The 26,921-nt window shown below is 37.8% G+C and overlaps 1 long non-coding RNA gene across 1 annotated transcript in view; it reads right to left on the reverse strand.

Moving 5' to 3' along the window:
- Nucleotides 1-16,715, reverse strand: part of LOC133529127 (uncharacterized) — a 229,284-nt gene extending 212,569 nt beyond the window's left edge. The window contains exon 1 of the long non-coding RNA XR_009801101.1: nt 16,384-16,715. This is a non-coding gene — a long non-coding RNA (uncharacterized LOC133529127). The remainder of the gene's footprint in view (nt 1-16,383) is intronic.
- Between the last annotated feature and the right edge of the window lie 10,206 nt (nt 16,716-26,921).

Here is a 26,921-nt window from a genome sequence, read left to right on the forward strand (position 1 = left end):
ATGTTTTTATGTTTTTTTTTATTTATGTTTATTTTACCAGGCTTCACTGAAAATCAGCGTCACGTATTGTGTCCTAGCTAGGACTCACTTCGTGGCATCAAGCTGAGTAACCTTTTATCACAATTTTCTGTTCGTTTATATATTCATTTGTGTATGATAATTTATGTTATTTTTGTGCTAATAAATTCTTCTTATCTTATCTTACCTATATCGTCGAGATTAAGTTCGGTTGTACCAAGCGTTCGCTATAGTGTTCGCAAAATTTTATTGTATGGGAAGTTTCATAATTCAGTGCTGCGTGACGTTATCAGTTTGTTAATTATGATTAGTGCAACTGGCCCTAAATGTACAAGAATTAACAATAGAATCAGCCTTAAACAGAAACTCCAACAAGACCATTCCATAGAAACTACATCAAATCCTCAAAATCGCAGGAATCATGATGCGATGCATTAGCATACAAGCTTAGCTAAGGCTAAGGAGGCTGAAGTTCAAGTGTGTAGCTTTCCTTTTTTATCTTTCTGTCATGATCATTTTTCATCATCATTTTAGCCTCCAGTCACCCACTGCTGAGCATAGGCCTCTTCGCGTACGCCACTTATCCCGGTCCTGGGCTAGTCTATACCCAACGAGCCAACGGGCGCCAGGCACTCCTTTCATCCGAAAGCGGCCACCAATCCGTCAACATTTTGGTTCACCTGCCATCACTCTGCCTGGCAACATTTTTCGCTCAACTCATTTAAGCTTGTTAGGCCATAAAATCCAGAAAAAAAAATCATTTAAGCTTGGTAATGACGTCACCCCACGTCTCTCACTTTTTACTTTATCTACTAAATATGTACTTACTAATTGACCAAGTCCCACAGTAAGCTCAATAAGGCTTGTATTGTGGGTACTGAGTTAACGATATAGGTATATATATTTATAAATACTTAAATACATAGGTAGGTAGGTAAGTTTTCCCGAGGGTATACAGTATGGGGTTCTTCAAAAAAGGAGTGTACAGGTTTTTAAAGGGTCGGCAACGCGCATGTAACACCTCTGGAGTTGCAGGCGTCCATGGGCTACGGTGACTGCTTACCATCAGGCGGGCCGTATGCTTGTTTGCCACCGACGTGGTATATAAAAAAAAGCACCCATGACTCAGGAACAAATATTTGTGCTCATCACACAAGTATATGCCCTTACCAGGATTTGAACCCGGGACCATTGGCTTCACAGGCATGGTCACTAACCACTATCGATACGATACGACGACAAGACATACTTGTTAATAGTTATGCCTGAAATTCCGCAAATGGCACGATAGTTACCGATCTTTTAATATTTTGGCGCATAAATTTTATTTCCAGTGTTATTCTAAAGTTTTCAGACATTTGGGCATGAACCGGGGCTCGCCGCGGGCGCTCTAACTTTACAAGGGGACACTTGCCGAACCGAATTCGGTACAAATTGGATATAATTGCTCGAATTTTATACTTATTGTAAAGGCTAGTGCACAGTGGATCAGTTGAAATAAAGTGAAAATAGCTTTTATTATGATATAGGAGGGCGGGTCTGTGGGATGGTGGGTATTTAATTGTAGAGTAATGATGCTATTTTATTTTCAAACCAGAGAATTCAATAATTATAACATAGGTGGGTGTTATAATTATTGAATTTCTAACCCACCCAACCATTAATTGGTGTGTGGAAGTCTCAATCCGCATCGTGCTAATGTGGCTGCTTACGTTGTCTCGTGCAGTGAGACGTACTTACGTAAGTATAATGATACAATCATTGTTTACACGATATAAAGATTAATAATTTAACGATTTTTCGAACGCCTGCATTTTTGCAGTATGATGATAGATTTTTTGCCGCTACCTACTGTAAGTGTTATGTAGTGGTGGTCGTTGTTTCAACGAACTAGTTGATAAAACGTTCTTCGTTAGTCAAAGAACGAAACGTTTTGAGTAATAGACTCAACTAGTTGACGACTTTAACGTACAAACGTAATCGAAATGGAACGCTAAGCTAATGGTATGGCAGTATAGTTGAGATCAACATTCTTTTCATTCATTGATTCAACTCAACCCGAATCCTTTGACGCCAGTGCGAGCGTGACGCAACGACGCAACAGTAAAGGCTCAAAATCGAGATGGAGTTAGGCGACGCTAATTGAAAGATACTTTCGTTTGTCGACAATTCAACTGACTAGATTCCGTTGACGCGAATGCCTTTTTCTTTCCAGTTAAAGCAAAAACCTAGTTGACGAAATCAACTAGTTTTTCAACTAGTTGACGTTTTCTAAGTTAACGTTTCGTTTCGTTGAAGCGAAAACCGTCAACGACCCACCACTAGTGTTATGGTGAACGTGCCCCAAGCCACTATACTATAACGTCTGCCCGACCCGCCTCGTTGCCTCAGAAAACATCCAAAAATACCGCCTACAACTTTCAACAGATTAATTTGTCATTTGGAAACTAGTTTCGTGAAACAAATTGGAGGGAAAAAATCGTTCGGTTTTTGCGGTGCGCCGTGAACGCATTATTTTGTTACTTACCTACGGATAGGCGGTACAGATTTAAAGCCCGACCAGAAATTTGTCAAGAGGGCGCTGTTATTCTCATGTATGGGGTGACAGTTCAGTTTAGTACGAAAAATTTAGTTCCAATGAAGTTCCGCAATATGGCGCGTGATCATAATTATATTACTGGTCAGGCTTTAAGAGGATAGAGTGTGGTAGTTTCTTCATACAAACTTACTCGAATCTTTCCTACATGGTCTTTGTCCATGGGGTCGGACAACGGACGGACAGACTGACATGGCGAAACTATAAGGGTTTCTAGGTGACTACGAAACACTAAAAAAAGTAAAAAATAACGAGTATAGTATCTTCTGCAGTCAAATAAAAAATAATCAAAACAAGCTACCAGTTTTGCCATTTTCAGCTGAAAACAAGAGCTTACCTTGATAAAATCAGGTATTCGCTATAAAAATGCGTAAATAAATAAATAATATACTTGTAGGTATCTTAACTAAACTGATGGTCATCATAACGAGAAAGTGCGTAATGCATGAGCAGGCCTTAAGTAAAAATACGAAATCCTGAGACTTGTACAGGTATACAACCTATAAATTAAATGCATACTTAATTAATGTCGTATGTAGAGTTTATTACAATTTGTATTGCTATGCTACAAGTATAGACAACGTAGAAAATAAACAAACTGGATTACGAACCAAATCATCCGTCAGATCAAACTACGTATAAAAATCGAGCAAAAAATCTTTTGTAAAATGTCTTCTAGTGCCACTTATGTGCACAATTAAAGATTTGCTTTACGACAAAACACATTTCAGAATTATTAAGTCATATACGTGTATCGTGAACACGTTCTTTTACACTTGTCACGCGAAGTTAAACTTAATGTTGAAAGCACAAACATGCCTACTTGCAAATACTCCGAATCTAAAATGGCGCATGAGATTTTTCAATTCTTAAATGAGTCAGTTGATTAAATCACGCGGAAAGTGAACGCAACTGTATCCCGAAAGGTAGCGTCCTTTCTCATGGGATTGGATTGGTGTAATCCGGGCAAAAACACAATAGTTTGGGACATTTGTCCGGGTGCAATTTGTACTAAACGTCGCTAAACTATTTGTTTGTTCAAGTGTAAGTCGGGTCTGTGGGGCTTACCGATGATTGTAATTTTATCCAAATTGCTAGCTTACGTCACTGTGCCGGTGCAATGTTCGCAATGTAACTAATTTAATATCACAAAATAAATTTAAAAAGCGGCCAAGTGTGAGTCGGACTCGCCCATGAAGGGCTCCGTACCATTTATGACGTATTAAAAAAATAACTACTTACTAGATCTCGTTCAAGCCAATTTTCGGTGGAAGTTTGCATGATAATGTACATCATATACCCCACACGTATGGGGGGGTATCTATGGATAGGTCTTCAAAAATGATATTGAGGTTTCTAATATAATTTTTTTCTAAACTGAATAGCTTCGCGAGAGACACTTCCAAAGTGGTAAAATGTACAGTAACCCTGTAACTTCTAAAATAAGAGAATGATAAAACTAAAAAAAAATATATGATGTACGTTACCATGCACACTTCCACCGAAAATTGCTTTGAACGAGATCTAGTAAGTAGTTTTTTTTAATACGTCATAAATGGTACGGAACCCTTCATAGGCGAGTCCGACTCGCACTTGGCCGCTTTTTTAAATTAGGAGCGAAAACCAGTTTTCATACAAATTTTTCTCCTCCTAACTCCTATAATAATTAAAAATTCGAAAAAAATCAAAGGTAATTAATGCCCCAATTAGCTGTTGTTGATATACTTACAACAAATTGTTTCAATATATTTTTAGTAAGTAATGTTTACATCCAGAGAGGAAAATGAGGACTACGTTTGTATGAAAAGGTGATTTCGCGCGGGTCCTCCACTTTCGTCTCAAAATTATGCATTTTATTTAAGTTAACAATTTCATCCTAAACGTCTAATTTCCTTCTAATTTGCTATATACCTATTACTGCACGGTTTTGACCACCGACAGTGCATCGCATCTTTAAAGACGCCGACGTTTTTACAAGAGATTAAATTAGTATACTCCCAAAAAAATACAATAGTCGGCGACAGTTGGGACGGGTGCAAATTGCGTTAATGTGGCTTAACCAATTGCTTTCTCGAGTGTAACTTTTGCAGTTGCACGAAGGCTTATTACGGTCCTTCAAGGTGCTCACCGCTGCTCTTTTATTCTAATAGTCGTAACTTACTTATCTAAATGTAACGTGATCCTGCTCGGTAGTAGCATATTTAATTTTTCATTTCACATCCTCTGAAAGTGGGTCGTTATTGTTCTAAAAAGTGTGCATGAAATGATACATGTGCATGTTCCTGAGTCGTAAAATAAAATCTAAAAATTTAATTTTTTTTTGGGTACCTACCTCCCCTACACGTAAATTGGGGGTGAATTTTTTTTTTAGCTTCAACCCTACAGTGTGGGATATCGTTGGAAAGGTCTTTCAAAACTAATACGGGTCTTCAATAAACATTTCTTGATAAAATGAATATATTCGGAGATACTTGCTCCGAAAGAAAAAAAGAATGTGTGTCCCCCCCTCTAACTTTTGAACCAAAGGTCTAAAAAATATGAAAAAAGTCTTGGAAGTAGAACTTAAGAAAGACATTAAATGAAAACTATAGCGGATATGATCAGTTTAGCTGTTTTTGAGTTATCGCAAAAAGTTTCCCCTTCATAGTAAAAAGACGTACACCCACAGTTCATCCCTTTGTTAACAATCTACCATACTTTAAGCTCCAGTTTAGCTTATTGTGACGGAAGAGTAACTACGGAACCCTACTCTGAGCATGGCCCGACATGCTCTTGGCCGGTTTTATTTAAGCGTGTTTTCGATAGTTACAAAAAGAAATGGTACAGATTGAAGATAAAACCTCCCATCTCGCTGCCCAAAGTTTCACACGTGAGTTAATGATAATGACACTTCCGTACCTGCATCAAAATGTAATTATAAACTTACCCAATTCCCCGTATCTTCAACATTCAGACAACATTATGACAGCTTCATAATAGACGAAAGACAGAGTTACGTAAACAATGCTAGTGACGGGCAGGCGGGTGGTCCGAGACGCCCCGCGGGGCACATGCCTCGTGAAATATTTCATCATGCCCGCGATCGCTGTCATCGCCAATGGAAAAACTCTGGGACGCGGGTCGCCGCGGTTTGGATCTATCCGCACCACAGACCTATATGAAAAGACTACACAAATCAAGGGTGGTACGATCCTATAGATGTGCTGTTCCGCGTGCGCCCGTGAGGGACAGAACATACGCAATGCGACAAAATTAAAAACATGTTTTAACATTCCTGTCTAGCAGGGCCCGTACATTTGTCGTTACTTCGTCACGTGTGGTGTCGGGACCTTTAATGGATATTTGATGCTCTTTAACATCTAAGGAATGTAAACATAATAAGATGTATGTATAAACGAATCGATGTATGTATGACTGTAAACTTATATTACCTACTCCTTTTTAAAATTCGAAATTAATACAGAAGCAACCCTAGTGAGTCGGGCAAGTTTAGGTATGTATTTTCAAGAACGGCGGGAACGGACCTTCTGTTTATTTTTTATTTTGTGGTTCCGCCCACCACTCATGCCCAATCCATACTTAGGGCCCGATTCAAAGAATGATTAAGAGATGCTTAAGATCTTGGAAAGAGATTGAAAAGATCGGTAACTAAACGATATGTCAAAATTGACGTTTATTTAGATTCTTCTGTGATCTCAATAAGATATTTCTAACGTCAAAGTGACATTGGTTGCCCGAATCGTGCTGCTTCTGTCAATTATACGACATACAAACGATATCTAATTGAGAACTTAATTGAACTTATCTAAACCAGACCTTATCGTTATCTTATCTTTTCCGTATTTCATTCTTCGAATAGGGCCGTATATACTAGATTCATGTCACAAATTTGCTTTGAAACACATTCCGTCCGCATCAAATAAAATTTACTCGATGTTGAATCGTTACTTACAAGTACAAGATATATGAGACAAACGGGCAGACGAAGCTCCTGATGGTAAGCAATTACCGTCGTCCATGGACACCTGCAACACAACACTAAAGTGGTTTGGGGTTTGGAATGCTTTTCTTGAAAGTTTTGAAGGTCGTATCGGTATGGACGTATGTATGTGCAAAAACTTTTCGTGCAGTCTGCTCAAAGCCTCAAGAGCAATTAGTATTTAAAAATTAAGTACAGGATGGTTTAAAGACGTAATTTGGTAAATATGTCCACATAGGTATAGGTATTTGTTTAAAAATGGTACAGTGAACTCCGAAATTTGTTTATTTATTTATTTATACTTTATTGCACAATAAAAATAAGTACAAATAGCGGACTTAATGCCTTAAGGCATTCTCTAGTTCTCTACCAGTCAACCACAGTGCAAAAATTTCTCGAATGTGGGTTCAGTGAGAAAAATAATTCAAAAGAAATGACAACTATAAAAGTAATTTTAAAGAACTATTGACAATGTTACTCAAATTATATTAGGCATTATATTATTGCATAAAGAAATTATGAATTCATTGATAAAGTCGCCATGCACTTTTACGGCTGATTGTATTTACATGCGGTGCGGTGTCTATTTAAATAAATGTCTTTGTTTAGGTAAAATATAGTTACCATACAAAAACCACATTGTTTAACTATATAAAGCCCGACCAGAAATATATGATCATTGTCAAGAGGGCGCTGTTATTCTCATGTATAGAGTGACAGACAGTTCAGTTTAGTATGAAAAATTTAGTTCCAATGAAATTCCGCAATATGGCGCGTGATCATATATTACTGGTCAGGCTTTACTATTAAATGAATAAGAAGTTAGAACAAGCACCTAAAAATTCTGAAAACGGTTTGTACACCAGTTTGTTCAGGATTGGAAGAAGCAACTGATTAGAAGACTACAATACAATACGATACAAATATTCTTTATTGCTCACCAATGTGAAAAAGTGTAAAGTGTGTGTGAATGTGTGAAAGTTTGTGAGTGTGTGTTTGTGACTGTGACTATTTGTGTAACACTTAGATACCTATATATTGTTTTTTCAAAACCAATTTTTTGTTTTACGTTTGATATATACATATGATATGATTAAAAAGTACCACAGTAAGTTGGTAGTGAACCTAAGTAAAGCAGGAGGTCCTGCGTTCGAATCCTGGTAAGGGCATTTATGTGTGTTTATCACAAATATTTATTACTGAGTTATGAATGTTTTGCTATGTGTATATATCGTCGTCTAGTGCCTTATAATATAATGCTTCCCGTTGGACTAGATCGATCTATATAAAATTGTCCAATAATTTTTATTTATTTATTCAAAAGTCACACGAATGAAGTGACTTCACATGTCGCAGTATCCCAGCAGGCAGGTTTCCAGAATAGAGGAGCCGGAGCGAGCGAGTGGTTCACCGAAGCGGCGCCGGCGCACGTGGCGGCGGCGTCTTTGTCGGCGCTTCAAACACGGCGTTATTCCGAACGCTACTGAGGCGAGCGCTCAAACACAGTAGGTACTTTGCTAAAGAAAGGTTCGAGCTGCAAAGCGATAAATATTACCAATAACTGATGGATAAGTGTAAGTACCAAAATTATAGTTAAGATGCAGATCGGTGGCAAACAAGCATAAGTCCCGCCTGATGCTAAGCAGTCACCGTAGCCTAATATGGACGCCTGCAACTCCAGAGGTGTTCCATGCGTGTCGCCGACCCTTTAAATACATGTACATTCCTTTTTGAAGAACTCCATATTGTAGACCCTCCGGTAAACCTCGGTAGGGAGCTCATTCCACAGCCGGAGCATCCGCGCGAGGAAATTCCTCTTAAACCGCACAGTGCGCGACCATTTCTAGGGTGCGAGGATGACCACCCTGCCGACGGCGAGCGGTGCGGTGATAGAAAGTGGCTGTTGACATCATGTCAAACAATTCCTCAGGACACATCCCATACATACTCGTACAAGCAGGAGATTACACACAAGGAGGCAAATTCTCTTACGTAGACTTAAAGGTTCAATGCCGCTTGTGAGTTTAGAACTTCGTCGATGATTCGTACTGTGCGCCTTTGGACTGAGTCGAAGGGTCCATACCTTTGACCCATGAGTTTCTGTGAATTTACCCAGGTGTTTCCGGAAAACGCAAGTTTTCTGCAGGTTTAAGTTACACTAGTTTTATTAGAGTTTGATTCGCCCGCGTTCTGCAAGAACTGAGAATAAGTGGCCAAACTTCTTACGCGACACCGAGGCATAGGCCATCGTAACCGGGTGATTTAATAAGATGAACATTTAGATTAACTGATAATTAATTTACTCTTTATTTCCGGTTAATATCTTTAACCTGTGTTATACATTCATTTTTATTACCATAGTATGGTTGTTATAAATTAATATTATTAATTTATTGTAACGCTGTAGTTACTAATGATGCTCCGGGTACATCGGCTGTTATAAAATGTTATACAACATCGTGTGACAGGGACATGATGATTGTATTTTGTATTGAGAGTATTTTATATTATTGTCCCTGTCACACGTTGATATATAACATTTTATAACAGCCAAGGATCACGATAAGTTATTGACGCTTGAATGCATCATCTCATGGAAATTTAACAGAAAGTATTTATTAGCAATATTTCATATTTTTTCGCTCACTACTTGGCGCCAGTGGTCAGTCGTGTGTTTAAATATACTCATACAAAAGGTTGTGGCCCCAGCACGCTTCTATAAATATAGTAATAAAAACCGGACAAGTGCGAGTCGGACTCGCCCACCGAGGCTTCCGTACTTTTTAGTATTTGTTGTTATAGCGGCAACAGAAATACATCATCTGTGAAAATTTCAACTGTCTAGCTATCACGGTTCATGAGATACAGCCTGGTGACAGACGGACGGACTGACGGACGGACAGCGGAGTCTTAGTAATAGGGTCCCGTTTTACCTTTGGGTACGGAACCCTAAAAACCGGACAAGTATAGGAAAAGTCGGACTCGCCCACCGAGGGTTCCGTAATTTTTAGTATTTGTTGTTATAGCGGCAACAGAAATACATCATCTGTGAAAATTTCAACTTTCTAGCTATCACGGTTCATGAGATACAGCCTGGTGACAGACGGACGGACGGACCTTTGGGTACGGAACCGTAAAAATCCTCTGGACTGAGCTAGTTAAGACTGTCTCTAGACTAGAATACCATTGAGTAGTAAACCACAAATTAAGAGGGAAGAACAGCTTTGGGATCCTAGCCGAACGTACGCACATTTCGGTAGAAAACGGTTTCCACTAACTAAATCTTAACAACACTGAAAAAAATAGATAGCCGAACTGGTTTTGTAACTTTACTAAATAACTAAACTACGGTTATAAGAAAATAAACTTTGCATAAATTTACAAACTTATTTTGTAGTGTATACCCAGTACCTGAACACTGATAGCCAAACACGGTTTTGTAACATATAACACATAGTTCGCAAGTCCCAATTTTTGTGTAAACAGTAACCAAAATTTTGTTACAGTTATGCAAACCATTTCTTTCAGTGAAACCACTTTGATTTTAATGTTGATCGTGCATAATATTATCTAGGTTTATAGGTTTCGCTTAAAACAAATTACGTACTTAATAGTTTTTATAAAACAAACGACTTCATTCGTCCAAGTTTTAATCACATTTCATAAGTTTGTTTTATATAAAAAAATCTTTTTAAAAGCTATAATATATTATGCAGAAGCGATCGACATTAAAATAAAAATGATTTGTTAAGATTTAGTTCTGATTCCGGTATTCCTCTAGAAAACCGTTTTATTTCCCGAAATGTAAATTTCGTCAAAAATGTATAACATGGCGATGAACAATTGGAGTAGCCTAATGAACTGGAATTTCTGTGTGATATCCACGGTATTTCTGGATCGATACGACGTACAAACTTTCAAGAAAAGCGCGTATTTACTCCCATCTTAAACGCTGGGCCGCACTTACAACATTTCTGGTGTTGCTTGGGTGTCCATGTGCGTCGGTGATTGCTTCCATCAGGCGATTTGTCAGTTCGTTTGCCTCCTATACGATTAAAAAAGTTAAACATTGGAAAGCCGGATTTTTTTTCACTATCAAAAATCATAAACGTTCACCTCCCAGACAAAAATGCGTGTAAGTGATGTTTGGCGGTATAGAGATGAATAAATACATAAATAAGGGCAGACAAGATATAAATAAATACAAATGAAGGCTACTGGCGCCATGGACGCCGCCGCGCGCGTTCTTCTTATTGCTCGATACGGAACAGGGGTGGCATGGAGGTTGCAAGAAATTTTAGATATATTTTTATTTATTAAACAAGTTCCACGAGCCACTGACATATTAAATATAGATCGGGTCACTCACGTATTTTATGTCGAAAAATTGCTAGACATGTTTTATACGTCTGCATTGGTTCGAGCACCAATCAAGCTCCTCGTTATGGAACAGAACGTGTGGAGCAATTTTTCATGTTATCATGTACATAATTATTTATGTTAAATATATTAAAAACGGGTCACTCATGTATTTTAAGTCGAAAAACGTGACAAATTTATATTTAATATACGACATGAAACAATGACTTTTTGAGGTAAACGGCACTTCAAGGAGGCTAAACTAAAAATGATAACCTACAAACAAAATAAAAATAATAACTATTTTACACAAACTGAAACGCTCTATAACCATCTCACGGTAAGTGAGATCGTCTAAAATTACACAAACCTTTTTTCTGTTGCTCATCACCAATATTGATCTAACATTAATGTAGTATATAAGTTCCTGTCTTGGTAAAAAAAGGAAAGAATAGTCCAGGTTAGCTAGATTTATGTTTAGTTTCAGCCTAATCCGTAACAAAAACACTACAACCTTCAATTATTCAAGCAGCACTTAAACAATTCCAATGAAGCTTCAAATTCTTTATGCTGTATTCTTCTGTGTGTTAATCAGCATCACATCAAAAACAGTATACGAACTCCTACATGGAACCCTCAAGAATATACCATTATAAGATGTCACAGTGATGCGATGCCGATTTGTCAGTGTCAAAAGTGACATTTCTTCAACGAAAAATGTCACCTTTGATACTGACAGATCAGCATCGTATCGGTATAGCTGTGACATCTTATAAGCATTGTTCGTATTAGGCCGTTTATAGTAAAATCCATCAAATGGATCCCCTTAACATGTTTTCTACTTACGAGTATATTGAAATTAGTTTAGACTGAAAGTATTTTTTTGAGGAAATTATAACTTTTAGATTAATATTACTATTCAATACCTATATTTAAATTACATTATCACCACACAACAAGACCTACGTAGCCACAGTCAGTAAGCGTAGCAAGATAGGTCTTAAATATATTTAAAAAATATATTACCAGCCCACTCCGCCCCACATTCTGTTACGTACAAGCTTATCCGATTTATAAACGAAATATTGTATTCGTATAAAAACAATAGCCTTATTATAGGTGGTTCTGCCGTTCGCTCGTTTTGCTCTGCTTTCGTACCGGAATCTCCAAAAAGTTGGCTACATACGTTCGCTTTTATTGCTAAATAGTTTTTTAGAGTGAGGGATGTTCGCACGGCTGTTAAGGCAAATTAATAAATACCTACACATCTTTTCATGTTGTAGGTATCTGTACGTACAATCATCGACTTAGGTTAAAATTGGTATTTTAAATACGGCACTTTAACTAAACAAACACCTACATAATATAGGTAAAGACAGCCCTATGTGCAAAGCGTGCATTGAACACGAGGAAGCCGCGAACATGTTCTCCTAAACTGACCTAGGTATACAGGAACAAATACCTAGGGACTCCGTGCACACAGGCAGTTATCAACCTTAAGACATTGCTAGGTTTTGTGGCGGAGCTGAGGTGGCTAGAGTAGTGCTACCTCGTTTTCACGCAAAATAGGCACAATGAATGTTGATTTGCGGAAAATACCCTGCATAACTAACTATGGTACTTTAATACACAATGTATTACTTTATAATCGTGAAGAAATCAAACTCATTATTTTGTTAAATTCACTTTAACCTATACCTAGTGTATACACTGTATGAGCGACAAATATCAAGGAGTTGCGAACACACACACAAACATACGTATCATCCCCACGCCACCCAAGGCTCGGTGTTCTGAGGAGTTATCGTACTGTTTCGCTTTTATTATTTCAATAAATATAAATCGAACAACACCCGTCGCGCTGCTCACTAAACTTAAGAACTCGTAGAATAACCTAGGATTAAATAAAAAGATACAACACACACACACACAACTCAATACTTACTCTTTATCACCTCATGTAGTTTCCAATACGGTACTTTCTCTGTATTTACAACATAACCAAAGGCATATTTTTATAATATGTACGTCGGTGGCAAATACTATGGACGCTTGCAACTCCAGATATAAATAACAACAATAAATTAATTAATTTAATTAATTATAAAATTAGATAGAGGTAAAAACAGGAGGTCTTATCGCTTCAGTTTCAAGATAAATGGTTGCGACATACGGATAGACAGGCGTACGGACGGATGGATGGACAGACGGACGGAAGGACGGACAGGCGGTCGGACGGCCAAGCCATATTATGTTGACTAAGGTGTAGAGTTTTTGAAGTTAGGGCTCGTAGAGTAATAAGCTTGGCTCTACAAGAGATCTGATAACTTTTTGACAGTGCGAGCCTTATGAAAATGTTTTTGATGGGATAAATACCCAGACAGGAAAATGAGGACTACGTTTGTATGGAGAAGCGGTCGTCCCCTTTCCTCTTAACAATCGTGTACGGTCAAGTCTGAAAATATCGATACGAAAAAAGTGCGAATAATATGTATACACGACTTTATTGACCATATATTAAGGTAGTGTATACATATTTTTGGCAATATTTTCGTATCGATACTTTCAGACGTGACTGTAACTACCTACTTTACTTACTACTTATTGTTTGTAAATAGCGCTCGTGTACGGAATTATCCGCAGACGGATTTGTCCGCATTGACCTTACTGGAAATAAAACATTTAATTAAACGTCAGTTCTGAAGTATAATACAGTCTACGCATGCGCGCACGCCGTTAGGAATCCGTTTGTGGTGCCGCCGCGGATCGGCCGGCGTCCGACGATTCATTTAACAAATTAACGATCAATGTTCCAAATATCGTGTTCTTACATAGCAAGGATTACTCCCAGATTGATAATGGATGATTTTGTATATTAAAATTTAGTTTTCTGCGTAAACTGAATCACACAATCCGCCATTACATTCTTTGCAATCGATGTTACATTAAGGTCTCCTTTTAAAACGATGCCTGGCTCTATCAGTTATTTTGCTAGAATTATGTACAAAAAAATTAGATCAAGTACAAATTATACATAAAAAAAACTTCCAGTCGCACTATTTTTATTGTAGCTTTTTTTTCGCAACGACAGATATACAGGTTATTTTTTAAATAACATGTCATGACGACCGGTTTGGCCTAGTGGGTAGTGACCCTGCCTACGAAGCTGATGGTCCCGGGTTCAAATCCTGGTAAGGGCATTTATTCGTGTGATGAGCATGGATATTTGGTTCTGAGTCATGGATGTTTTCTATGTATTTAAGTATTTATACATATTTATATATTATATATATCGTTGTCTAAGTACCCTCAACACAAGCCTTATTGAGCTTACTGTGGGACGTAGTCAATTTGTGTAATAATGTCCTATAATATTTATTTATTTTATTTATTTATTTATTTTACGATGTGATACATACGTTATTTCGGGGTTGGTCCCGTAGTATAAGTAGCTCAGTATGACTAGTATGAGAAATACTTATACATTCATCTTGCGAAATATTGCATATTATTATAGAAACACCCTGTATGTTACACTGTAAATGTCGCTCATTTTTTTGTAACATTAAAGCTAGCTAACTGTATAATTACGTAAGAATAGCGCCAAGCCATAATTCGAACCTCTAGCCATTTCAGCTATTGTATTAAACACAAAATTACCACAAAATCGATGTTAGAAATGTAAATCACACAGTTCTGTCACTTTAAGCCGGACGTAGCAATTTGTCAACCCCTGAGTTGTGCATACTTAATGTACTGTTTTCTGTATCGACCATATCACTAGGCTCCCGGTTTCGTCCAGCCATTTTTACATCAATAATGTACCACCCTCGTTCTTAAAAATACGCCGCTTAACCCTACCGCAAGTCCTTCATCCATTATTTTATAATCCCTGCGGGTGCTAATGTCACGCCTCCGTTACCTTTTCAGAACAACAATCAGATATTTTAACATGCAAAAATCAACTTTAAAATCACGACCTTAAGATTTCAAATCATGATGCACCGTGAGAGTTGATAAAGGGGTTATATTGCACACGTTTCTAAAGAATAAGTCTTCAGGTGCAACGGCAAAGTTTGCTTTGCACTAATTAAGATCTCTATTGCAACGGGTTAAGCTTTAATTTTGATTGAATTAGGGCTAAGTGGTAAAATAGTGTAAGCATAGGTGACAATCGTGACGCCATGTTGTTTTAGTGGGGAGGAGGTGGGGGTAATGGTAGGTTTATACCACTATAATTGGCTTTGGACGACGAAAATTTAATACGTATCAGGGAAATCGATACTCATGTTTTATTAAGAGGCCCGTGTAAGTTTGTGAAGTTGGAGTTTTCAAAATGTCTCTAATTACGTGGAAGTAGGATTAATGATTGAGGGAAATTGAAACTTGAAAGTGACAGTCCGGCTGTACTTTGACATGAAGATCAAAGTGAGAATTTTAAATTATAAATAGTATGGTTCAGCCTTTTGTTTCTTGTAAGCCTTCTAATAAGAACTATCCTTTGTAGGGTTAGCATTATAGGAATGAGCTTTTGGTAAAGTGGTAAATAAGTAAATAGAATTAGATAATTGGCATTTTTGTAGGTATTTATAGGGTCCAACCTAAGTTCAAAATAAAATATCGAAGAAAAATGTAGCAATCATTTTAGCGACTTTTGCATCATAATTTATTGTAAACAAATACAATATTCTAATTCTCTCCGTTTCAAATAGGATTAGACGGAAGGAAAAATGGTTTATTATAATCATATAATGCATTTTTAGGAATTGTCGTTTTAGTAGGTATTACCTTTGTCAATTATAGGTTCCAATCTAAGTTCTAAATAAAATATGGATGAAAAATTTAGCAATCATTTTAGCGACTTACGTCATAATTTGTAAACTCATACAATATTCTAATAGTAGTTTACAATAAATAAATAAAGTTTCCGTATAAAATAACTATAGGGGCAGAGGGCAGGGGTTAACTAGGTACGCTCAATGTCAAGTGTCATTAGTCATTACTATCACTGTCTACGATTTACTTGTTTGAAATCGAAGTTACACCTCGGAAACAAATCATTTTTTCATTTCTTATGCTCTGAAAGTAGTTCATTGTTGTTCTAAAAAGGGTGCAGAGAATTATACGGTTTTGCTCTAGAGCACTGTACTTTCTCAGAGAATTATACGGTTTTGCTCTAGAGCACTGTACTTTCTAATAAGCACACACGATACTGAAATTACTGAATATGCCCTTAAACGGATCTCCACTATTTTTGTTACATCATGTAGATGCTATCCGTCATATATAACTATGTAATCAACAGCTTAGATTTAGTTTTACGGCCCGATTTGAACTTTAAAATACGTCAAATATAGGGATATGGATAGGCGATATGGATCGGATATTTATATATTTATATTTTATATTTTAATATTTAATATATATATACAGCATTACAGTCGAGACCAAAGCACTGTACAATTCAGATTATATGATAGGATTACATACTAGGAAAAACAGATCACAATCAACTTTCATCCATCACCTCGCAATACCGCAGACACATCTGATACACAGCCGTCCATCGACTTGCAAACATATCACAATCTGGTGCCCATGACAGAAAGGAGTTCAGCAGCCTTAGAGCCCGCACAGCAGGCGAGTTTTTATGTGCTACAGTGCGTGTAATTGGGACGGCCAAAAGCTTGTGACTTCGCGGTCGCAGGAGATTTTTGGGCACAAATGGAATAGCGAGTCTAACAGTTCGTCCTACCAGTTCAGGACAGTTACATATGTTAGTGTCAAAAGTGACGAGTTTGTTTGAAGAAACGTCACTTTTGACCGATAGGTTTCCGTTGAACAATCCAAATTCTAAACTAAAATAGACTAGGATTCAGCCCTAAATATGTAGATACAGAATACACGACCGAGCGACAATAGACGGGCTAGATCTCGCTCGAGTGAGCGTCTCCATGACACCTTTGGATGTCCGGCGACGGGGCTACGCGCGGTATTCGCTCGAATGAACGGTGTAGCGAGAAAGAAGTGGGTAGGGGGAAATTTTATGTAGGGAATTCTCATACTGTTTCTTATGCCCCGAACAAAATATATTTACATGATCTTATAGTAATAAGCGAACTTTTAGTAATAAGCGTTGTAATAAGAATAAAAAACGTACACTTGGAGAATTTCACAAAGGTGAAAATATTAATTTTATCATTACGCATATATTACATTTTTTATAGATTATTAGATCATCCGCAATTAGCGAGCCTTATGTACTACTACGCTGGGTACATGAAATGGTTTCCAATTTGACCAAATGTCAAAAAAGCAATGACAGAGTTTGTTATTACAACTTATTAATCAAACACAAAACATCATGTAAAAGTCAAAACTCCAAAAAACGATAATTATAGCGATAGTATTACAATTCACCAGTAGGGCTAAGATGGTCGGCTCCATATCATTTGTCACCATGCTTGTCACGTTCTAACAAGTATGTAAGCGTGAAATTGACGGGCATAGTGACAAGCGATAAAAATGGAACTATACTGCCACTGCTGTACTTGGCCTCTCTTCTCTTTTTTTATTTAAAAAATTGCTTCCATCACATTTAGTATGATGATTTCGCCAATGTCAAAAGTTTGCTCATGGAGCATGACGTTTTTCGGAAGGTACCTAGTTGTTTTTAGTAAAGTAAGTAAAATGATAGCTGGACTTTACATGCTTGGACTTTCAAGTCCACTGGAAATCCGCTCTTTGTCTATATTAGAACGTATATTCAATTTGACAGACAACTAACTGGTATTTTTCATACAAAAAGAAACATTTCAAATAAGACTGTCCTTCGAAATGCATGCTACATTTGATAGGGAAAGAATTTAAGTCATCTACTTAGATTTTTAGACAAAGTGTAACCGATTTCTTTCAATATTTAATTAGACTCAGTAAAGGATGACTCACGATAGAACGGTCCGGGTCTGGGTCGAGGCGCCCCACGGTAACGCTTTGTTTTCTATAGTTAGCATCACGTGATCACCGATCTCCTGTCATAGAAAACAAAGCTAATAAGCTCTCCTGTTCAAAAAAAATATTTAAATGCGACTAGTAGGTACCTTGGTAACCCACCAAGGGTCAACCCAAGTGGGGGTAAGAAAGGAGGCACGGGGCGGGTGGGGACACCCGAGGTCACCCCGCATTGGCTTTTGACAGTCCGAATAGCTTCAGAGGTATGCGAGCATTACTGGAATGAAGAGGCTAGATTTCGATAATTGTTCGGCTAGGCGATGTGCATGACGAAACGGTACAGTGAAGTCAGGGGAGTTACCAGGGTACTTAGCCAACGTGCCAATCATTAACGCTTCATCGGCAGCTCTATCTATTACCCTTCCATATTAGTTTTTTTTATGATACTGGAGGCAAACGAGCAGACGGATCACCTGATGGTAAGCGATTACCACCCATGGACACCTGCAACACCAGAGGGGTTGTAAGTGAGTTGCCGGCCTTTAAGTTGAGAGTACGCTCTTTTCTTGAAGGTTTGAAGGTCGTATCGGTCCGGAAATACCGCAGGCGACAGTTCATTCCACAGTTTAGCTGTACGAGGTATTGGTGCGACAATGCACGATTGGCATATGGGCTACGCACCCTGTGAAACCCTGATTTAAACTTTTATTTAAAATTAAATCAGGGGTTTCATTTCATTTACGAAAAAGCGAGGACGGTATTGTCCCAGTGGTTTTGAACCCAGACAAGTGCGAGTCGGACTCGCTGACCGAGGCTTCCGTACTTTTTAGTATTTGTTGTTATAGCGACAACAGAAATACATCATCTGTAAGAATTTCAACTGTCTATCACGGTTCCGGAGATGCAGCCTAGTGACAGACGGATAGACGGACGGACAGCGGGGTCTTAGTAATAGGGTCCCGTTTTACCTTTTGGGTACGGAACCTTAAAAAAGACTGGCTAAAGTTGACATCAACATTTTTTTTATACTACGTCGGTGGCAACAAGCATACGGCCCGCCTGATGGAAAGCAGTCTCCGTAGCCTATGTACGCCTGCAACTCCAGAGAAGTTACATGCGCGTTGCGGACCCTAAACCCGCCCCCCGCTCGTTGAGCTCTGGCAACCTTACTCACCGGCAGGAACACAATACTATGGGTAGGGTCTAGTATTATTTGGCTGCTGTTTTCTGTAAGGTGGAGGTACTAGTTTCCCCAATTGGGCTCTGCTCTGAATCTGGAATGACATCCACTGGCTGTGCCCTACCGCACAATGCGAGATGACATTCACAATGCCCATACCTCTCATAAAACATCTTCCAGCTGCGCGAGTTTTTCGAACTGCCCGCATCTGTGTGGTCTTTTTGTCAGAGGTAATTACCGTTTTGGTAAATAATAATGGATTCCATGTGAGTTTAGAGTACATAAGAGTGTTCCAAAAGTAATAACTCCAAAACAATAACAACAGTTATTGTTTTTGGAACACTTCACTTTACACTCCATCACGTCTACCACTAGTTGGCGTTTGACATTACGTCAGCGACTGTGTGAGCTCGATCGCATTCCCTCTCTATCGCACCAATCCATCAGTGCGAGCAAGATGGACTGCGATCCGGTTTATGCAGACGTCAACGTAAACGTCAAGTGTCATTTTGTTAACAAATTGTCATATTTTATTAAGAAGTAGTTTATCTGAAAAAAATATCGAGCACAAGTGATTTTCATTAAGATTAACTGCTTTATACAATATCAACGAATGTTTGAAAAACAGTAAAATATAAAACAATAACGTTAAATGTTTGAACATTTCTAAGTATTTAAAAAACGTTAAAAATAGACGGTCAGTCATTTTAGCTACTCGAAACAGTAAAATTTACTGTCTTGTCGGAATAGGAAAATTTACTGTTTTATTCGATATTCGATTCATATGGAACTGTTTAAAGCATTATCTAAACATTAATGTAATTTCAATTGTTTTGCTGAAAGGAGACCTTCGCTAGCAGTCCAAAAATAGTTCTCAAGAAAATTTCGCAACTCATTCGCACACTGCAAGCCCTTTCAATTAGCCGCCAATTCCCCTCGTCAAGGCATTAATCCCTTCGCCTATCCTTCGATTCTCGGACCTGACCCGTTGATTGCAGTCAACTGCCTGTTGACCGCATTGCTTCCTACTTATCTGGACCACCCAGGAGTTTGAGACGTTTTGCATAATAGAAAAAGAAACTACAATAGAAACCGGTGACTTTTACAACATTTCACATTATCAAATAATATAGGTACTCCATATACATTACTTCCAAGTAACATTATTAGACTCTAGAAGATTATCTACAGAATTAGACATCCTAAACCTTTCCTGTGTAACTAGACTGTGCAATGAAATGACGCGGAACTTCATTACACTGCTTAGTATAAATTAATTTCTCGTCTACGTATTGATATGCCAAGTTTCATCACAGTGTCAAAATTCTTCACCCATTTTAGCCAAAGTCATGCAAAACTTTCGGCGAGGGAAGTCGTCCACTTGAGCTAGTATAGCGATACTTCACCCCAGGAGACGATTGCCCTCAAGACTTAACCCGCCTGGAGAGCTCAAAATTAGCCCTCGGCTCCGGCCATTGTCAATTTAAACTGCGTCTTTGTATTTCGCTACCTGAAATTAATATTAGTATTTATTATTATTGGGGTGTTGCGAGCCTTTGAGTGCCACGTGGACCAAGCAGTGATCTATTGTGACGGCCTTTTTAAGTTCATTACTAATGCCCGTGGAATCCAGGAAGTTCCAGATTCTTTGGGCCGTAATATTCTGTAGGTCATAGGATTGCAATACATGCCGTCCTCAGTAGGTAGGTACTTCTTTTTGTAATTAGTGGTCCACGGGAACAGAGAATGTGCATTGCAGTCTCCTCGGACTCCTGGCAGAACCTGCATGTCGCATCTTGTTTCTTTCCAATTTGAAACATGTGTTTGTTAAATTTACAGTGTCCAGTCTATATTCTAGTCACCGCGCAGGTTTGGTGTCTTTTCAGCCCTAAAAGCTCCTTAGCAGGTTTTTCTGTTGAACCGTTTGATTAGAGCTTTCGAGTCTTCTTGTCCTTTGACGAACTCCCACCAATCGATTGCTCTAGTTTTTTCTACTACATTGATACTAAGCTGTGCAATGAGAATTGGACACGGAAGTTCATTATCGTTACACTGCTTAATGTAAATAAATTTCCCGTCTTCGTAAATGCCAAATACCATCGAAACTATTTTTTTTATTCAATTACTTATTTTAGTCTAAACGGTGACGGGCAACTTTCAATAAGAAAAGTCGTCCATCTGAGCTAGTATAGCGACACTTCACCCCAAGGGGACGATTTCCCTCGAGAGCTAACCCTTGAGAGCTCAAAATTAGCCCTTGGCTTCGGCCACTGTCAATATGAACTGCGTATTTGTGTTGTACTACTCGAAACTTCTGAGGGCGTTCTTAAAAAATAATTTGAATTTTCTTTTTGGATTTATCGGATTCGAATTTTGCAGCTAAAGTCAGAACTACAGGTTGGCATAGGGAAGGGACAGTAGTATGCAAGTACGACTGTTGTCTTAACAATTAGGTATTTGGGTACTGTGGTCTGTGTAGTCTGTAACTTACGATGATTTAAATTGAATACATTGTATCTTCGTAGATAAGTAATCTAATACGTGGTACCTACCTACATATGTATACTACTTATTGCTTTTGAAACTGAAAGAGTTCAAAAGTTACCGTCTTTAATATTACCATGTAGTTTCATTGAAAACAATCTATTTACTCCAATAATCCATCGAACATGATACTGACACTCGTTTTTCTGGCATGATATAAAAACCTGTGGGCCAAGACAATATAGAAAATGTCAGTCAGCTACGCTATCTAATTTAAAAGTTGTCTTTCTTCATTCAAAAGCATACCCTCAAGCAGCTATATCGATTACAACATCAAATCGAATTTGAGACAAAAGAGTAACATGTCATGATACCTTTACAAAAAAACTGAACATATTTTTTTAACCTCAAAATTTTAGAAATTTAAAATTTTGTAGCGTGTTGTTTTTATGTTATCGTTTTATCTATTCGCGGTAGAACGGGATCTTTCTATGATATTTTAACAAAAAAATAACAAGCTTCCTACACATAGTGTAGTAATCGAAGCGGTTTAGGAAGCCATTTTTCTCTTTTTGTAAATTTACCTATATGTATCAAAACCGGACTTTAAATTTATTATGTTAGAAAAAAGTAGCATATTTCTGACACGACAACAAACTTCTAATAACACGAATTTCTGTTAGTGCCTAGGCCATGTTTTGAATTTTGCTTTAATATAAAATGTTCATGTTTATGTAAATTTTGTGTTTATGTAAATGTTTCAATGAATACTTACAGCGAATTACCGAAATGTTCCCTATCCTCCTGAGTCCCAGAGGCTTTATTCGAAAACGTAATTTTAATTTTGATTAAGTAAGTCAAGGTTCCAAATTCAAAAAGGAAACTAACGATTCTGGGGAAACGAAACTAAGTGATTATCGAAACATCCTTTTTTTGTGGCAAAACCTTACAATTCGAGCGAAAGTATGTCAAGGTCATTTCCCAAAATTTGCAACAAAGTCGACGTCGATTAACTCTTTGTCACAGATTCCTGTGACAAATTAGTAGTCTAATGGATTTGTCCGTTGGGTAGTTATGCCCGAATTCTTGTCGGTCCACCTTTTGTTTTTATCGACTCGACTCGAATCGATGTCGCTATCTCGGAATCTGTTTCAGTCGCCGTTTTTAGTCGTGTTTTGTTTTAGGGATCTCAAAGTTTCGAAGGTATTTTGGTTAAAGTCAATGCAAATATCCAACCATCGCCAATCTCAAATTTTTATACTTATTGGTTATAGGTAATATATTTCCAAGCTTTTATTTAGTGTCACTCGTCAGCTTTGTGGCCGTAATCAGGTAAATGATGAAAGTGAAATTCTAATACTAGCCCGGTGTGATTCATCATCATCATCATATCAGCCTTTTATCGCCCACTGCTGAGTATATCTTCCAGTACGCCACTTATCCCGGTCCTGAGCCAATCTCATCCAGAAGTGACCCGCAATCTTCCGAACGACGTCCACCCAACGAGCCAACGGACGCCAGGCACTCCTTTCGTCTGAAAGCGGCCACCATTCCGTTAACATTTTGCCCCACCTGCTATCACTCTGCCTGACAATTACGATGTGTAAAAGGTATTATGAGGATTACCCACCGACCGACCGATTTTTAATTTAAAGTCACAAGATAACGGTATAATAATTCTGTAAAATCACTATCACTCCCCAATCTCCCCACTGACATACCTACTATCGCTTTTGAATATACCAAATTATACTTATAAATAATCTATAAATGTAATGTACCGTAAAACCATCGAAATATAGTCCAGTACTTACTACTACTATGATCCACAAGTTCAACACGTAATTAACTATCAATATCAATCTTCCGTTTGGTTTTTATGACGTTGTTCTTATTTTTATAAAAACTGCGACACTTGAATAATATGCACGCATGAACGAAGATATTTGAGTTACTTTTGAACTATTCGTTAGGCGCTTTTGGGCTATAGTTGGTTGGTTTTACATTACTCCTAAAGTCTCGCCGACAATTTAATAAGTAAGTAGGTTAAAATCAAAATCTAGGGAAGTAAAAACTTAAGCAGAACAGCCTAGTGCTCACCAACTATGCCTGATGATGCATTCAAGAACAAGTACACATATCAAGAGGACTAGACACGTTGTAACTAGTTAAAATACTTAGGGAAGTAGCTCACGGCATCAGTAGCGCGATCCTTAATGTTTAATCATTAACCCTTAAAAAATTGGCAATGGAATAAAGAAAATTAAATAGACGGCCAAAAGTTTGAGAATGTTGATCACACACTACCTGCGCCGACGCGGGCGCCTGCGCCTGCGCCGTTTATAAATCACCGCCATCTTGAAACCTTACACACAACCAAAACGACATAACTATACTAAAGGCAGGGACAAACTGAACCCGTGTACGCAACGATCACTCCGACTTGTCGGGTCTAGCTGAGTTTCTTGCTCGAGTCTTCTCGGCTAGGCTAGGTAGCGAACCAGCGACATAACTCCCATTAGCTCGATTCCCTCAACACACCCAAATCAGGTGGAGATCGCTCAACTGATCTCGCTGGAGGCTGGAGCGCAACCTTTGTACGAGTATTCTAGTGTCGCAAATTTCAAGTGTAATCCGGAAGGTTTCTGGATATTCTCCAGGTTAACCATCCCCCCACACAGCCCTCTATCTACTGCCCCAGAGGCATAGAGTCCAAGTCAAGTAAAAAAAAGCGGCCAAGTGCGAGTCGGACTCGCGCATGAAGGGTTCCGTACAATTTAAGACGTATTAAAAAAAAATCTTCTTATTAGATCTTGTTCAACATTTTCCCACTTTGGATTGGACACACATTTTACCACTTTGGAAGTGTCTCTCGCGCAAACTATTCAGTTTAGAAAAAAATGATATTAGGAACCTAAATATCATTTTTGAAGACCTATTCATAGATACCCCACACGTATATGTTTAATGAAAAAAATTTTTTTAAAATTTTATGACGTATTAAAAAAAAAACTACTTACTAGATCTCGTTCAAACCAATTTTCGGTGGAAGTTTGCATGGTAATGTATATTATATATTTTTTTAGATTTTTCATTCTGTTATTTTAGAAGTTACAGGGGGGGGGACACACTTTTTTTCACTTTGGAAGGTTCTCTCGCGCAAACTATTCAGTTTAGAAAAAAATGATATTAGAAACCTTAATATCATTTTTGAAGACCTATCCATAGATACCCCACACGTATGGGTATGATGAAATAATTTTTTTTTTTTTAATTTCATGACGTATTAAAAAAAAACTACTTACTAGATCTCGTTCAAACCAATTTTCGGTGGAAGTTTACATGGCAATGTATATCATATATTTTTTTTAGATTTTTCATTCTGTTATTTTAGAAGTTACAGGGGGGGGGGACACACTTTTTTTTACTTTGGAAGGTTCTCTCGCGCAAACTATTTAGTTTAGAAAAAAATGATATTAGAAACCTTAATATCATTTTTGAAGACCTATCCATAGATACCCCACACGTATGGGTATGATGAAAAAAAAATTTTTTTTTTAATTTCATGACGTATTAAAAAAAACTACTTACTAGATCTCGTTCAAACCAATTTTCGGTGGAAGTTTACATGGCAATGTATATCATATATTTTTTTTAGATTTTTCATTCTGTTATTTTAGAAGTTACGGGGGGGGGACACACATTTTACCACTTTGGAAGTGTCTCTCGCGCAAACTATTCATTTTAGAAAAAAATGATATTAGAAACCTCAATATCATTTTTGAAGACCTATCCATAGATACCCCACACGTATGGGTTTGATGAAAAAAGATTTTTTGAGTTTCAGTTCTAAGTATGGGGAACCCCCAAAATTTATTGTTTTTTTTCTATTTTTGTGTGAAAATCTTAATGCGGTTCGTAGAATACATCCACTTACTAAGTTTGAACAGTACAGCTCTTATAGTTTCGGAAAAAAGTGGCTGTGACAGAATCGGACAGACAGACGGACATGACGAATCTATAAGGGTTCCGTTTTTTGCCATTTGGCTACGGAACCCTAAAAAAGTACACAACGCATGCAATACATTATGAAATCTGAACCCTGAAATTTGTATGCTTGGAAAAATACTTGTCATACGCAACGCAATGCATAACGAGTATATTTCCAAGCATATAAATTTAAGGGTTCACATTGTCCTAATGCATAGCGTACGTGAGCTCTTGTCTCTGCCTACACTACTAACACTCATCAGCTCTTTTGTATCGGAGTCATCTTTCACCACCGCTAAGCTTCAAAAGGTCGTAAATGCATAAGCGCTTTGAAGACACTTAAAACGTTTTCTTTAATTCTAGTGTAGATCGCCCGATTAACCAGTCAACTGTTAACGAACATAGATCCTTCGTGTTCTTGGCTACCATTACGGCTGATAGAAAAACGAAACTGCCGACTATCTTGAGAGATTTGATCTTTTTAATTTGTTGGAATTGTTCGTTTGCTTTGTCATGTAGGTATAATGAGATAACATGACATTTGACGCGATTGGGGCATTACTGAAATCCTTTTAATCTCTACTACGACGTACCATACGTTGTCTTTTTTGTGCGGCATATTGTTAATAATTTGAGCGAAGGTTTTCGTTTGTGTATCAAAGTTAAAGGAGAATATTTTATGGAATAGAATAGAAATCATTTACACAATAATATTAGTCACAACGGCGTTGTTATCGGCGCTCTAAGTGAATGAATGACGGAATTAACGTCAATTAATGTCGGAATGAATGTTAATGAATGACGGAATGTACGTCATAATAGTGGCAGTTTTATTTGATGCCTATATTGCCTATAGGGCGCGTTGGAGGTTCTGCCATCTTGTGGCCTGAATCGGAAACATAAACTGTAAATTGACACTTCACACGACAAAGCAAGTGCTGCCCTCTACAGTTCACTTACGTTTCCATGTGCATTGTAGGTTCTGCCATCTTGTGGGCTATATTGGAAGCTTGACATTTACACTTCACGCCAATGAACAGGGGGCTCCTGTGCTGCCCCCTACGGTTCATGGAGGTTCCCTATATAACTTATTTACAAGAATTTACCGATAATTACCACCTTTCTATGTTAATCGTGTGTGTGTCATTCAATAATCGATACACCATGTGTTACTTATAGTTTGAATTAACATTAAATTGCGCTAACTAATGGGACAGGGACAGTACAAGGACTGGATTATTAATAACTATTTGCCCATTCATTCATTTATTAGTTACAAGCCGCTAACTACTCCTAATGCTAACATTGAATTTTCTAGTTTTAAGAGAAATTGAGTTCGGGGCTATCTATACCGCAAAAATCGA

This window comes from Cydia pomonella, chromosome 20 (assembly GCF_033807575.1).
Source record: "Cydia pomonella isolate Wapato2018A chromosome 20, ilCydPomo1, whole genome shotgun sequence".
Lineage (NCBI taxonomy): Eukaryota > Metazoa > Arthropoda > Insecta > Lepidoptera > Tortricidae > Cydia > Cydia pomonella.